This window comes from Lactuca sativa, chromosome 8 (assembly GCF_002870075.4).
Source record: "Lactuca sativa cultivar Salinas chromosome 8, Lsat_Salinas_v11, whole genome shotgun sequence".
Classification (NCBI taxonomy): domain Eukaryota; kingdom Viridiplantae; phylum Streptophyta; class Magnoliopsida; order Asterales; family Asteraceae; genus Lactuca; species Lactuca sativa.
In genome coordinates, this window is record NC_056630.2 from 211606308 (window position 1) to 211620242 (window position 13935).

Below are 13935 nucleotides of genomic sequence, written 5' to 3' on the forward strand. Positions count from 1 at the left end.
ACATTTTCGAACACACTTAGAGTACCTTGTCGAACACACTAAGGATACATCGTCGTATAACAGACATTTCTTTCAAACTGGCCAAAAAAAAATTGTTCAGTAAAGAGTCTGTTACTATCATTCGTCATGAATTGGCGTGGTCCTCACCATATTAAGTTCATATGTTTCTATCGCCTCGATCGTCAAGATCTCAAAGCCTTCGTCATTTGTATTGACAGTTCGACCTAAACGTCAGTTTCATCTTTCGTATTCTAAACCCGAAGTACTCGTGCGAAGGGTACCTTGTCCTCTGAAGCCTTATCGTCAGATGTCCGCAGACCGGCACGAAATATCACTCGTCCAGCAGACCAAGTTCGAGTACAGAGGCTATGGACGAATACAACCCACCTATCACTATTCAATGTATACGCGAGAGTGGTACATGATTATGCTTACGCATATCTAGTATGTGTGTTTCCGCTCTATCTCCTGTTCCTTGTTTGGTTGTGGACCTAGAGCAGAGTCGCACATCCGACCGTCTTACTAATCCTAATGATATACGACTGGTACACACGAAGTAATGATAGATGGACCAAGTATGAATCCTATCATGAACACCAGGACAAAATTGCCGGGTCTACGAGTGGGTATTTTGCGAATCAACGGAGCGCAAACCTAGTAGTACTATAAGAAAGCTAATTTCAGGACGAAATTCCATCTAACGGGGGGATGATGTGACTGATGGGTTTTTAGCCATATGAACATTCCTATGTGCACATGCAACCCTAATGCTTGGATCTAGGTTTCTCTAATTGAACATACATTGAATCCAAGACTTCTAAAGGCTAATAGAGTATAATAACAATATGAAATCAAAGATTAGAAGTTTACCTTGAATTACTTGCTTGATCTTCTTGTCCTTCAAGCTTTAGAGTCACAATTGTCACTCCTCTAATGACTTACAAACACCAACTAGCAAGAAGATTATTTAGGAGAGAGGAGAGGGGATCTAATCGGCCAGGGTTTCTTCTCAAATCACAAGTGCCGATTTCCTTAACCCTTGGGGTCTATTTATACTTGTAAGGCTCCTAGGGTTTCTCCCTTAAACCCTAATTGGATAACTTAGGCCCTAAGCAATCCTAATCCCTTCATGATAAGCATATGGACGATTTTAAGGCCTATCCAAAGTCCTTAAAACCGGCCACCCTTTATCCATAAGGGATTTATAGCCCAAACTATAACTATCACACATTTGACAGTTTATACCCCTTTATTCAATTAATCTCCTTAAGTCACCAAATTAATTCTTAATTAATTTATGACTTATATTAATCAAATAATAATATTATTATTGCTTATATTATTCTCATAATATATTAATAATATTCCTTCTCTTGTTATAAATCATCCTGCCAAGTTGCTATCGTGAAGGCAACCCAAAAGGACCATGCACAACCGGGTCAAATACTTGCCTAATATAGTTGCAGCCTTAGACACTATTCCAACAGTCTCCCACTTGGATAGGTCTAGTAACTATTTACAAGTATATTCCGATTAGCAATCGTAGCTCTCAAAGACGCTATCAAACTCTGATCTAATCAATCTTGTCCTTCAGATAAGGGATCGTACAGTCCTCTGTTTAGATATCATGCTGACATTTATATGGAACTAATTTGTCTAGCATTTGGTTTCTTGATCTCTGATTTATTTGACATAGAACTTAATCGAACACATCAATTCAGTTCTGACCGGGCCCGACACATAAGTCAAATCAAATCATCGAGCGGCCGAGATATCGCTTTTACCCTCTTGGGATAAAAGTAACAGATAAACTTCGACTTATATGCATTTACTTATTCATTAATCAATTATACACAACAATGCGTTTTATAGCATCAAGTTACTGATGCGGTTTCACATTATCAATGTACAACCAATTAACAAATAACAAACCATATATCTAGGTTTTAAGACCATATGATATTATCGTCTTGCGATCACCCTTTCTATCACATTCCATAAGGTGATTCCAGCAAGCGCGGGTTTGTTCCAATGCTCAAAACTAGTTCATAAGCACTCATGAACGTTGCAGCAAACTTTTGCTATGTCTAATACCATTTAGACAATCTACACACCAATTCATGACAATCTTCATTGATACCTACTTCCAACATATGAACGATTGTGGACAATTTGAACAATTCGATTATTCTTAATAAACTCAATTATTCTGGAAGTCAAAACATGCAAAATGAAACAATAGTTAAACAATTAACATAAGACAGTAACATTACTTATAAATAATACTCTTTTATTTAATCATCAAATGTTAATTACATTTATCTATTACACGTTTCTACTACTATCTAATCTATACTAATATCATCCTTCAACCCAATACTCCTAGCATGCTGCAAGTGCTTAACCCTACTCAGTCCCTTCGTAAGCGGATCTGTTGGATTATCTTCTGATGATATCTTCTTCACTACGAGTTGTCCTTCTTCTACACGATGTCTAATTAAGTGGTATTTTCTGTCAATATGTCGAGATCTACCATGATCCCTCGGTTCCTTGGTCAAGGTAATCGCTCCCTCATTATCACGGAAAATCTCCATGGGCTCCTTTATGGCAGGTACAACTCCAAGATCACCGATGAAGTTCTTTAACCATATTGCCTCCTTCGACGCTTCGCAAGCTGCAATGTACTCTGATTCGCATGTTGAATCAGCTACGGTTTCCTGCTTGGAACTTTTCCAAGTTACTGCTCCTCCATTCAGGGTAAAGACCCAGCCCGACTGCGAACAGTAGTTGTCCCTGTCGTTCTGAAAGCTGGCGTCACTATACCCTCGCACCTTCAAGTCATCACTTCCTCCGAGGACTAAGAGCCATTCCTTCATCCTCCGAAGTTACTTAAGGATATTCTTGACCGCAATCCAATGGGCTCTGCCAGGGTTCCCTTGATATCTGCTAACCATGCTCAAAGCAAAGGCTACATCAGGGTGAGTACAAGTCATAGCATACATGATTGAGCCAATTGCAAAAGTGTATGGTACTAGGCTCATTTCTCCTATTTCAGCTTCGGTACTCGGACTTTGAGTCTTACTCAACATGGCATTACTTTGTATCGGTAATTCTCCTTTCTTCAAGTTTTCCATACTAAAACGTTTTAGTACCTTATCTAAGTAAGTGTTCTGACTAAGTCCTATTAGTCTCTTACTTCGCTCTCTCACTATCCTTATTCGCAAAATATATGAAGCCTCTCCGAGGTCCTTCATAGCGAAGCACTTCCCGAGCCAGGGCTTAACTTCCTGCAGAGTTGGGACGTTGTTTCCTATGAGTAGTATGTCATCGACATACAGAACGAGGAAGCTTACTATACTCCCACTAGCTTTTACATATACACATGATTCATCTTCACTTCGTACAAATCCAAACTCTTTGACTTTCTCATCGAAGCAAAGATTCCATCTTCGAGATGCTTGCTTAAGTCCATAAATGGACTTCTCAAGCTTACACACTCTATTCGGATGCTTCGTATCGACAAAACCCTCTGGCTGAGCCATGTAAACATCCTCAGCCAACTTTCCATTAAGGAAAGCGGTTTTGACATCCATTTGCCAAATCTCATAATCATGAAATACGGCAATAGCTAGCATCACTCTAATAGATTTTATCTTCGTGACTGGTGAGAACGTCTCATCATAGTCAACTCCGGGAGTTTGAGTAAAGCCCTTAACAACCAATCGCGCTTTATATGTGTGTACGTTTCCATCCACGTCGGTCTTCTTCTTGAAGATCCATTTGCACCCAACGGTCTTACGTCCGGGCACATTATCAACCAAATTCCAAACTTGGTTGTCATACATGGACTGGATCTCGCTGTCCATTGCCTCTTTCCATTTCGCAGATTCCGGGCCTGCCATGGCTTCCTTATAGCTATTAGGTTCATCTAGATTTACTAGTGTACCATCACTAATATACGTGTCCCTTTCGGTAGTAATATGAAAACCATAAAACTGGGGTTGAACTCTAACTCTTTCGGAACCTCTAAGAGGTAAGGACTCGTCAATCGGTTCAACCGGAGTTTCCTCCTCAGGTTGAGTGCCAGCGGTAGAGGTTCCTTCATCTACTGACTCTTGAATCTCTGCAAGATCGATTTGCCTCCCACTGTCTCCTTGGCTTATGAGTTCTTGCTCTCGGAAAACTCCTCTCCTCGCAACAAACACAACATTGTCCTTCGGTCTATAGAAGAGATATCCAAAGGATTTCTACGGGTAGCCGATGAAAATACATCGCTCACTACGAGGTTTGAGCTTGTCCTGAGTATCTCGTCTTACGAAAGCCTCGCAACCCCAAACCTTGATATGTGCCAACGAGGGAGCTTTCCCTGTCCACATCTCGTGAGGTGTTTTGGCAACCTTCTTAGTAGGGACTCGGTTAAGGATATGGGGGGCAGTCTCTAAGGCATACCCCCAAAAAGAGATAGGTAGTGAAGCACGACTCATCATAGACCGAACCATGTCTAACAAGGTTCGATTACGCCTTTCTGCCACACCATTCAACTGTGGTGTCCTAGGTGGCGTCAATTGTGAAACTATTCCACACTCCTTGAGATAGTCGTGGAATTCAAGACATAGGTACTCTCCTCCTCGATCGGATCGAAGCATCTTGATTTTCCTGCCCAATTGATTCTCCACTTCATTCTTGAACTCTTTGAACTTTTCAAATGTTTCTGACTTTTGCTTGATTAAGTAGATATACACATATCTACTATAGTCATCGGTAAAAGTCACATAGAAGCGGTTCCCATCCTTCGTGGTTGATCTAAACGGTCCACATACATCGGTATGTAGTAGGTCCAATAGACCCTCACCCCTTTCACACGTACTTGTGAAGGGTGACTTAGTCATCTTTCCAAGCAAACAAGACTTGCATGTGTCAACTTCCTTAAGGTCGAATGACTCCAACACTCCATCTTTTTAGAGTTGGGCTATGCGCTTCTTGTTCACATGTCCAAGATGACAATGCCACAAGGATGCTCTATCCATACCATTGGAAGAATCCATGCATAAAACATCATTTCCTAAGTTATCTACAATCATAACAGTTTCATAAATTCCATTACACGGCATTGCTTCAAAGTATAAGACACCATTTAGATAAGCAAGAATAGAACCATTCTCATTATTGAAAGAAAAACTAAAACCTTGTCTAAACAAACCATGAAATGAAATGATGTTTCTTGCCCTTTCTGGCGAATAGCAACAATTGTTCAAATCTAAACACAAACCATTCCTAAGCACTAAAGAATACACTCCAATCTTGGTCACAGGCGACGATCTTCTGTTCCCCATGATTAGATTTATTCTTCCATGCTCCACATCCCTATTTCTTCTTAGTCCCTGCAATTCAGAACAAATACGGTAACCACAACCGGTATCAAGGACCCAAGAAATAGCATGAGATGAATCGTTAGATTTAATTTTATAAATACCTGCGAAAGATGGCTTGATCTTTCTTTCCCTTATGGCTTGCAGGTAGTCTGGGCAGCTTCTCTTCAAATGCCCTATTTTATGGCAATGATGGCACTCTGCCTCCTTAGGGTTAGGACAGGGTTTAGCAGGATCAACTTTGGTCCCACTAGAAGAGGAACCATCTCGGGACTTTCCCTTGCGGTGGATCTTAGACGGAGCCTTCCTCTTCTTGCGTCTTCCTTGCCCAATGGCCAAAACAGGAGCAGCGGGTGGATTGGGAGTGGGTGCAACAGACTTGTCCGTGAAGTTGCTTTCAGCAACCCTAAGGAGACCTTGGAGCTTGCTTAGGGTGACCTCTTCCTTGTTCATGTGGTAGGTCATCCTAAATTGATTATAACACGGAGTCAAAGAGTGAAGCACCATGTCGATCGCCAAGTCTTCCCCAAAGTCAACATTCAACTTGCAAAGAAGATCGACATACCTTTGCATCTTTTGCAGGTGCACGGTAAGAGATTCTCCATGACCTATTTTTTCAGAAATCATGTTAGTGAAAATCTCGTAACGCTCTTGCCTCGCGTTCTGGTGGTATCTCTCCAACAAGTCTTGGAGCATTTCGTACGGATACATGTCCTCATAGGACTTTTGGAATTCGGCATTCATGGTGGCTATCATGATGTAATGTACCTTCGTTGCATCACGTTCATGAGTATCAAAAGCAGTCATTTCAGCCGGAGTAGCGATTTCTGGGTTGATCTTCTCGAGCTTCTCATCAAGGACATACTCCTTGTCCTCATAGCGAGCAATTGTGCGAAAGTATCTTATCCATTCGCTAAAGTTCGTCCCATCGAAAGTCACTTTTTGACAAAGGCTCATCAATGTGAATGAACTAGCAGCAGCGTTGTTTGCATTCGACATCTACAAATAGAAAGGACAAAGATAGATTAGAATAAGAATCCCTAATTATCACCCAATAAGAAAAATTAGGGCTCGGATCCAACAACAATATTTACATATTAGAAAAGGGATGCCGTAATCTAACATGCAAACAATTTGAAGGTAAGTGAATGACGATTCACTAATTCTCCACCACAAAAACATAACTTTAAGTTCTAAATGAATTGAGAATTCCTAGGTTTGGATGAGATTCATTGAAACTTTTCAATGGCATGTTTAAATCTCGATATGCCCCTATCGTTTGTGACTGGGATACTGAGGATCACAAAGTGGGTGTGAATTACCATGCAAATTCACATGGTGCCTTCATTGTAACAATCACCTATTCGATGTGCCAGTAAACCACACACTCTCCATCGAACTATGATAAACAATGAATCACCCTTTGCCACCTTTGCTTAGAACCAATTTGTGTGCCGGTAAACCACACACGCTCCACTAACTTCTTAGCAAGGGTGCAAAGTGTAATTTCATGGGATTGCATCAATTCACTTTTCCTAAAGTAACTAAGCTTGGGAAATTTTTGAAAAACATGTAGTTACTTTGTATTTCATATTATACTTTTAATGAAGGGATGAGGTTGCCCTATCCTACCCGTTCGGCTAATGACCCTCCACCGATCAAGCAAGCGGTGGGTGTGAGTGTACACCCATTAAGCGTCATTTTTTAGGCAGCAACCTTATACCCACCTTATAGACCAGCTTCGTGAATAAGGCCTACTAACGGTAAGACTAGCATTTTAATTATACATACATACATACATACATATATATATATATATATATATATATATATATATATATATATATATATATATATTAATCTTGTAATATTATATTAGTATAGGGTTGAATTTTAAACTTGTAAAATTCTAGGGTTTGAAATTTAAATTGTCTAAATTAAACTGTTAATCACAAAACATAAACTTCAAAACTTGAGGACAAGTTTTAAATTTTTCAAAACATGGAGTATCAAATAATAAATAATTTAAATTAACAATTAATCACATAATTATCCATATTTGATTTATTTAATGATTTCTTGCAAAACAATTTACCAATTTAATTAAAATAATTAATCAATTATCACATAAGGAAATAAATATTTTATTAATTGATAAATATCTTCAATTAGGTCAAGAATATACTCATATATATCATAAAATCGGATTTATATTGATCTAATATGATTAAGGCAAGTATCAGAAGGATAAACAGCAAGAAATCCTGAAGATTGCTCTTTCTGACGCTCGAACTCGCCGAGTACCCAGATGGACTCACCGAGTTGAGCCTACTCGCCGAGTACCACCATGGGACTCGCCGAGTTCATCAGGCAGATGACAAAAAATGATTTTTTCAGCAACAAACAAGCAATCAATGCATCAATTCAATAGAAACCAATCTAGGCTCTGATACCACTGATGGGTTTTTAGCCATATGAACATTCCTATGTGCACATGCAACCCTAATGCTTGGATCTAGGTTTCTCTAATTTAACATACATTGAATCCAAGACTTCTAATGGATAATAGAGTATAATAAAAATATGAAACCAGAGATTAGAAGTTTACCTTGAATTACTTGCTTGATCTTCTTGTCCTTGAGGCTTTAGAGTCACAATTGTCACTCCTCTAATGGCTTACAAACACCAACTAGCAAGAAGATGATTTAGGAAAGAGGAGAGGGGATCAAATCGGCCAAGGTTTCTTCTCAAAGCACAAGTGGCGATTTCCTTAACCCTTGGGGTCTGTTTATACTTGTAAGGCACCTAGGGTTTCTCCCTTAAACCCTAATTGGATAACTTAGGCTCTAAGCAATCCTAGTCCCTTCATGATAAGCATGTGGACGATTTTAAGGCCTATCCAAAGTCCTTAAAACCGGCCACCCTCTATCCATACGGGATTTATAGCCCAAACTATAACTATCACACATTTGACAGTTTATACCCCTTTATTCAATTAATCTCCTTAAGTCACCAAATTAATTCTTAATTAATTTATGACTTATATTAATCAAATAATAATATTATTATTGCTTATATTATTCTCATAATATATTAATAATATTCCTTCTCTCATTATAAATCATCCTGCCAAGCTGCTATGGTGAAGGCAACCCAAAAGGACCATGCACAACCGGGTCAAATACTTGCCTAATATAGTTGCAGCCTTAGACACTATTCCAACAGTGACAACCTGAAAAATTTTTGCCTTGTAAAGCACAGCCAGTCAACTTAACTGAGGATCAGACTCATTTCTGCTATCACTTAGTCTTGTTTAGAGTCCGTTTAAATGTTCAAAACTCTGTACATTCAAGCATTGATCATAGGAATGAATCGCGTACACTTCTAGCACCAAAATTGAGCCTTACACTCCAACATAAGGAGTCTAGATCTCATCCTCCTTTAAACCTTTTTCACACTCCCAAGCCTAGAACTCGATTTCTCTCTCAACTATCATCCAATTTTCAAACTTAGATCTTCAAGAATGTAAGTGTTCTTCCTTTGATTTGTAGTTAATCTTCTTAAACTAGTTACATCCTTTGATTTCATCCATTTGAAATCATGTTTTGGCTAGATCTTCAAATCTTCAACCATTTCACTAAGAACACACACTTGTTCTTGGTGATTTTGAGCCTTCTTGAGCCTCCAGATCGTAAGTACTCCTTCCTAATACTTGAATCTTGTTTTGAACACTAGTTTAAATCATTAAAAATGCCTAGAACTTAAGAACATATGGTGTGTGCGGCCGCACACAAAGGTGTGGCCGTACACCCCTTTGTTTAATGCTTAAGGGCCTCCAAAGTGCCTTTCTATCTTCACCACTTGTTGAATAATCATCCCACAAGCCTCCCTAACTTTGGAAAACACTTTTGTGCACTCATTACCATGAGTATGCGGCCGCACACTCCCTGGCCACACACTCCTCAAAGTGGCCGTACACTCCCATTTAGTGAAACACAAGCGTTTCCAACACTTAGTCAAAGTGTTTCCTAGTCCCCTAAGGTGTTTCATTGCCTTTGGTTGCTTCCAAACACTATATTTATGTTAGTGTATGCCATTATATCTCATTTGGGACTCGTTAAGTCTCAGGACTTCATTCGTGGAACTTCTCATCCTTACACGCATACCCGTTTGAATCACCCACATCAGATGAGTTCATACCCCGTAATTAATCTTTTAGCTGTTTTAAATGCTTTTAAGGGGGGGGGGGGGAATACAAGTTGAACACAATGATAATTGTGTAATTATTTTTTATAAACATCTTTCAAAATGTTACTTATATCTTCTATAAGTGGTCAAAACATTTCGAAAGCTATTTTTCAGTTATGTTGCTTTATAGTTTAACAAAACACCATTTTTAAAGTACAAGTATAACTGAGTAGTAAAATGAGTCTTTTCAATAACAGTTCCAGTAGAATACTAGTAAACTATAATAGGTATAGTTTAGAGGTTCAATTCATACTAGATAAAATACACGATAACAGAGAGAACATACTATGATACTATAAAAGAAGAAAGTACTAAGATACTATAACAAGAGAACATACTAAGATACTATAACAGAACGAACATACTAAGGTGCTATAGCATGGAACACTTACATGATCTAACTATACCAATGAATCATTAACACATTATTCTAAACAAAAGGTGATATTTATATTGGGTATACATGATCACATAATTTTAATGTGGATGTTCACGGCTTGCAATTGATTGCAGAGGTCGCGTGTGGGTCCCAGAATCTTTTGACAGGGAGAGCGTTTAGTATGGGATCTAGCCATCACATTATACCTTAATAATCAATTTAAGGCAATTAGTACAACCGTAGTTACTATATATACAATACTACAGTACTTACATTTTACAAACGGCAAATAGAACAGTCGGGTCTAGTACATTTAATAGAAAGGGACCATAATGCTAACCTTATGATTCCTTAATGTATACATCAAATGATATAAATAAATGGTATCTGACAGGTGATAGGATGTGTGCTTTCCGCTTCATTTCATGTTCCTTGTTTGGTTGTGGGCTTAGAGCAGATTCACCCAACCTATTATCTGTTCGATTTTAGTTATATATATGTTCCGTACACATTAAGTCATCATAAGGGGTACCAAGTATCGATCAAGTCATAGGAAACTAATTCATTGCACAGTTTTCTAGTACAAAGCATACTTTTCAAATAGAACTTTTGGTACTCAAAGCTAGAAACTCACCAGTAAAGGGTTTAATCCATTTTATTAAACCAGTGTAGACTTAAAGGACTTTAGGTGATTAACTCTATAATACCTTAGTTTATACATCATGGTTATATATAATTAATACCCAATAGGTAGTTGGATGTGTGCTTCCCGCCTTATTTCCTGTTCCTTGTTTGGTTTTGGGCTTAGGGCAGATTCATCCAATCAACTACCTATTCGATATTAGATTATATATAGCCAATATAAACTAAGTGATTATAGAAGTAATCACTGTGGTCACTATTTTATGATAAGAAATAAGCGTTTTCTTAAAGGATCTTTTCATTAAATATAAAGGAACTATTACAATTAACTCCATGAGTAACAAGTGAATACACCAGGGTTATATACAACAACAACCTAACAAACAATGGAATGTGTGCTATCTGCCTTACTTCCTGTTCCTTGTTTGGTTGTGGGCTTAGGGCAGATGCGCACAGTCGATTGTTTATTTACTCTGAGTTTTATATAACTTGTATTCATTTAGTACACATAGAAAGGATTGTAGAATCATTTATACGTATCTTTCATTAAAGTAGGAAACATAGGATTTTCTAGAGGAACAGAAGAACTTTTCTAAAACAGAACTTATAACTTACTACATTTCAACTACATTTTACAATAACTTTCTACAACATACTTACATCACTAAAATCTTATGAACTCACCAGCTTTATTGCTGATAAACTCTTTCAAATAACGTGTATTCTCAGGAAACTAGTAGACAAGTACTCGCTCTGGGAATTCAGAAGATGGAGGAGTATAGCTTCAAGTCTTGTTTTGTTATTTGCTTATGTACTCTATGTTTTGTGAACACATACTTTGTAAACAATTTCTTTCTAATGAAATGGTTGTTCATTACTTACTTACTATGATACATGACTTGTGATACTGAATATGACGTCCTCCACCCTAGAACGTTTCCACCGTTCCGATTTTGGGGTTTGACATCTAATCTGTTCCAAATTCCACCTTTACTCATTGGATTAACGCCCATCACCACATGTTCTCCATATGTGTGATAATGGCTCTGATATTCCATTAAATGCTCTTTTTTGAAAAAAATAAAAATAAAAATATTTCTTTTAATTTATTTTATTTGTGGCTAATAATGGTTAAAACTCAAGGGTTTCTACCATTAACAGTTGTAGATAGGGTAAATTCAATAAACTTTTGAAATTCGGAAGTATATAAACTCTTTTCCATCCCAAGAAAGCTTTTCGCTTTCTGAATCTTTCGACGATCTTCATCTTCTTCATCTTCTTGCACCCGAAGTTTTCTGCAAGTTCTTCAAATCTTTTCAAAATGGTGAAGTCTGGCGTTTCAAAAAAACAATCAAAAGCTTCTGGGTCAGTACAACCAACCGGTTCTAAATCCACCACAAGGAATTAGTCGCAATTGACATTCTTGAACAATTTTAGGGCTATTTTTGAAGATCACCCCTCATACAACGAATCAATTCGACAGATGATCAAGTTCTTATCTTCTCACCCACTGTTTAGAGCCTTTGATTCTTTCACGGATGTTGATCCTCTTTCAACTCATTTCAAGTGTGTATTCTCTGCCTTTCACGCAATCAACAATCTGCAAGAAGTTTATCTGAACTTGATAGATGATTCTTTGGTCATCTTGACTAAAGAAAAGTTCTTGAATGCAATCAATCTTCATGTTCTTCCCTCCACAAGAATCTACTCTCCAAGCACGACTGACATCATCTCTACTCTTTATCAGATGGGATATCAGAAGAAACTTAAAGGCATTGAGGAATTCAAGAAGAACCAACTGCCTGTGGTATGGAAATTTGTCTGTCATTTCATCATCTGCAATCACTCTATCAGAACCAGAGGCACGGACAACATGGGTCTCAAGCTGTTAGAACTCGTGTGGAGCTTCTTTACAGGAAAAGATGTGAACTACGGGCAGATCTTATGGGATGATTTTCTCCAATACATTCCCAAGTAGAATCCAAGAGAAGACTCTACTGAGCTTACCTTCACACGGTTCTGGTCTCTATGCATATCAGACCTTCAGAAGGATGCAAGACTCAACATGGGCAATTACATCAATCTCTTCATCAACCATGATCTTAAAAGGTACACACTCTCGAAAGACCAATCTATTTTTGGACCACTAAGACGATTACCTATACACATCTTGATATCTGTTGGACTTGAAACACAAGAAGTCACAGATCAGATAGAGGCTACGGAAGGTATTAACCCATACCATTCTACCCTGCCTCACCCCAGTCAGTCCATACTAGCCTCTACTGAACCCCACGGTCCAACAAGTACCGCAAACCCTACTACATCAGTTCCTCTATCCAAGACATAGTCAAGTCAACCTCTTGCCAGAAGGCTTAAGAAACTGGTGTCATCAAAGAAAGCTCCCCGCAGTAAAATCAAGAAAGGTGAAACGTCCAAGAAAATCAAATCCATGACTGTTGTGTCCTCGTATGAAGGTCCTGCTTCTCAACCGCAAAGCCCTCCATTCGATGTTGAAGAAGATTCTGATAATGACTCCGGAACAATAATTGTTCACAAAAGACAGAAGACCATCCTAAGTCCTAGCCATATGTGTGACCGGATAGATACCGTAGTGTCTCAAAAGACTCTGGTAGTCCTTGGGGTCCCCGTGGACAAATTCGCTTCAACCCTTTCTGACTACTCAAACACAACAAGTGTGCCTTTTTCATCTGATAGTGGAGACACAACCCCCAATGAATCCCTAGAAGATCCAATTGGTTCATTAAGCCCTAAGGTCTCAAGGGCTTCCCATCTCCATTTCTTTGATCTTGAGGAGTTGCGCTCCATACTTTTTGCTGTAACCCAAACACTTGATACACCAACCCCATTGCAAGGCACTTCTTCAGCCCTTGTCAGAACCAGGTCGAGGCCATACTTGACTATGGGTTAAGGAGACCAAGGAACCTGGAAAATCCTACTCCGCCTACATTACAAGTACATGGTTTAGGTGTGGTGAGCACAAATGTGCAAGGATCTACGAACCTGGGGGACACCCCGGTGCGATTACAAGAATTTAACGGTTATAATTCAGATGACTCCTGGACAAGGTATCAACCAAATACCGAGTCCCAAGTCAATAAATATGAAGCATTCCGTAGATCCTTCCAAGCCTACAAGGATCAACAAAGGAAACAACAACAACAAAAAGAGCAAGAAATTCAATCTGTTTAAAAATACTGGGCAGACACCTTCAGTAACGACAATGTTGTTCATGATATTGTGCAAATCCAAGACTGGATGTCTCAAATGGAAGCA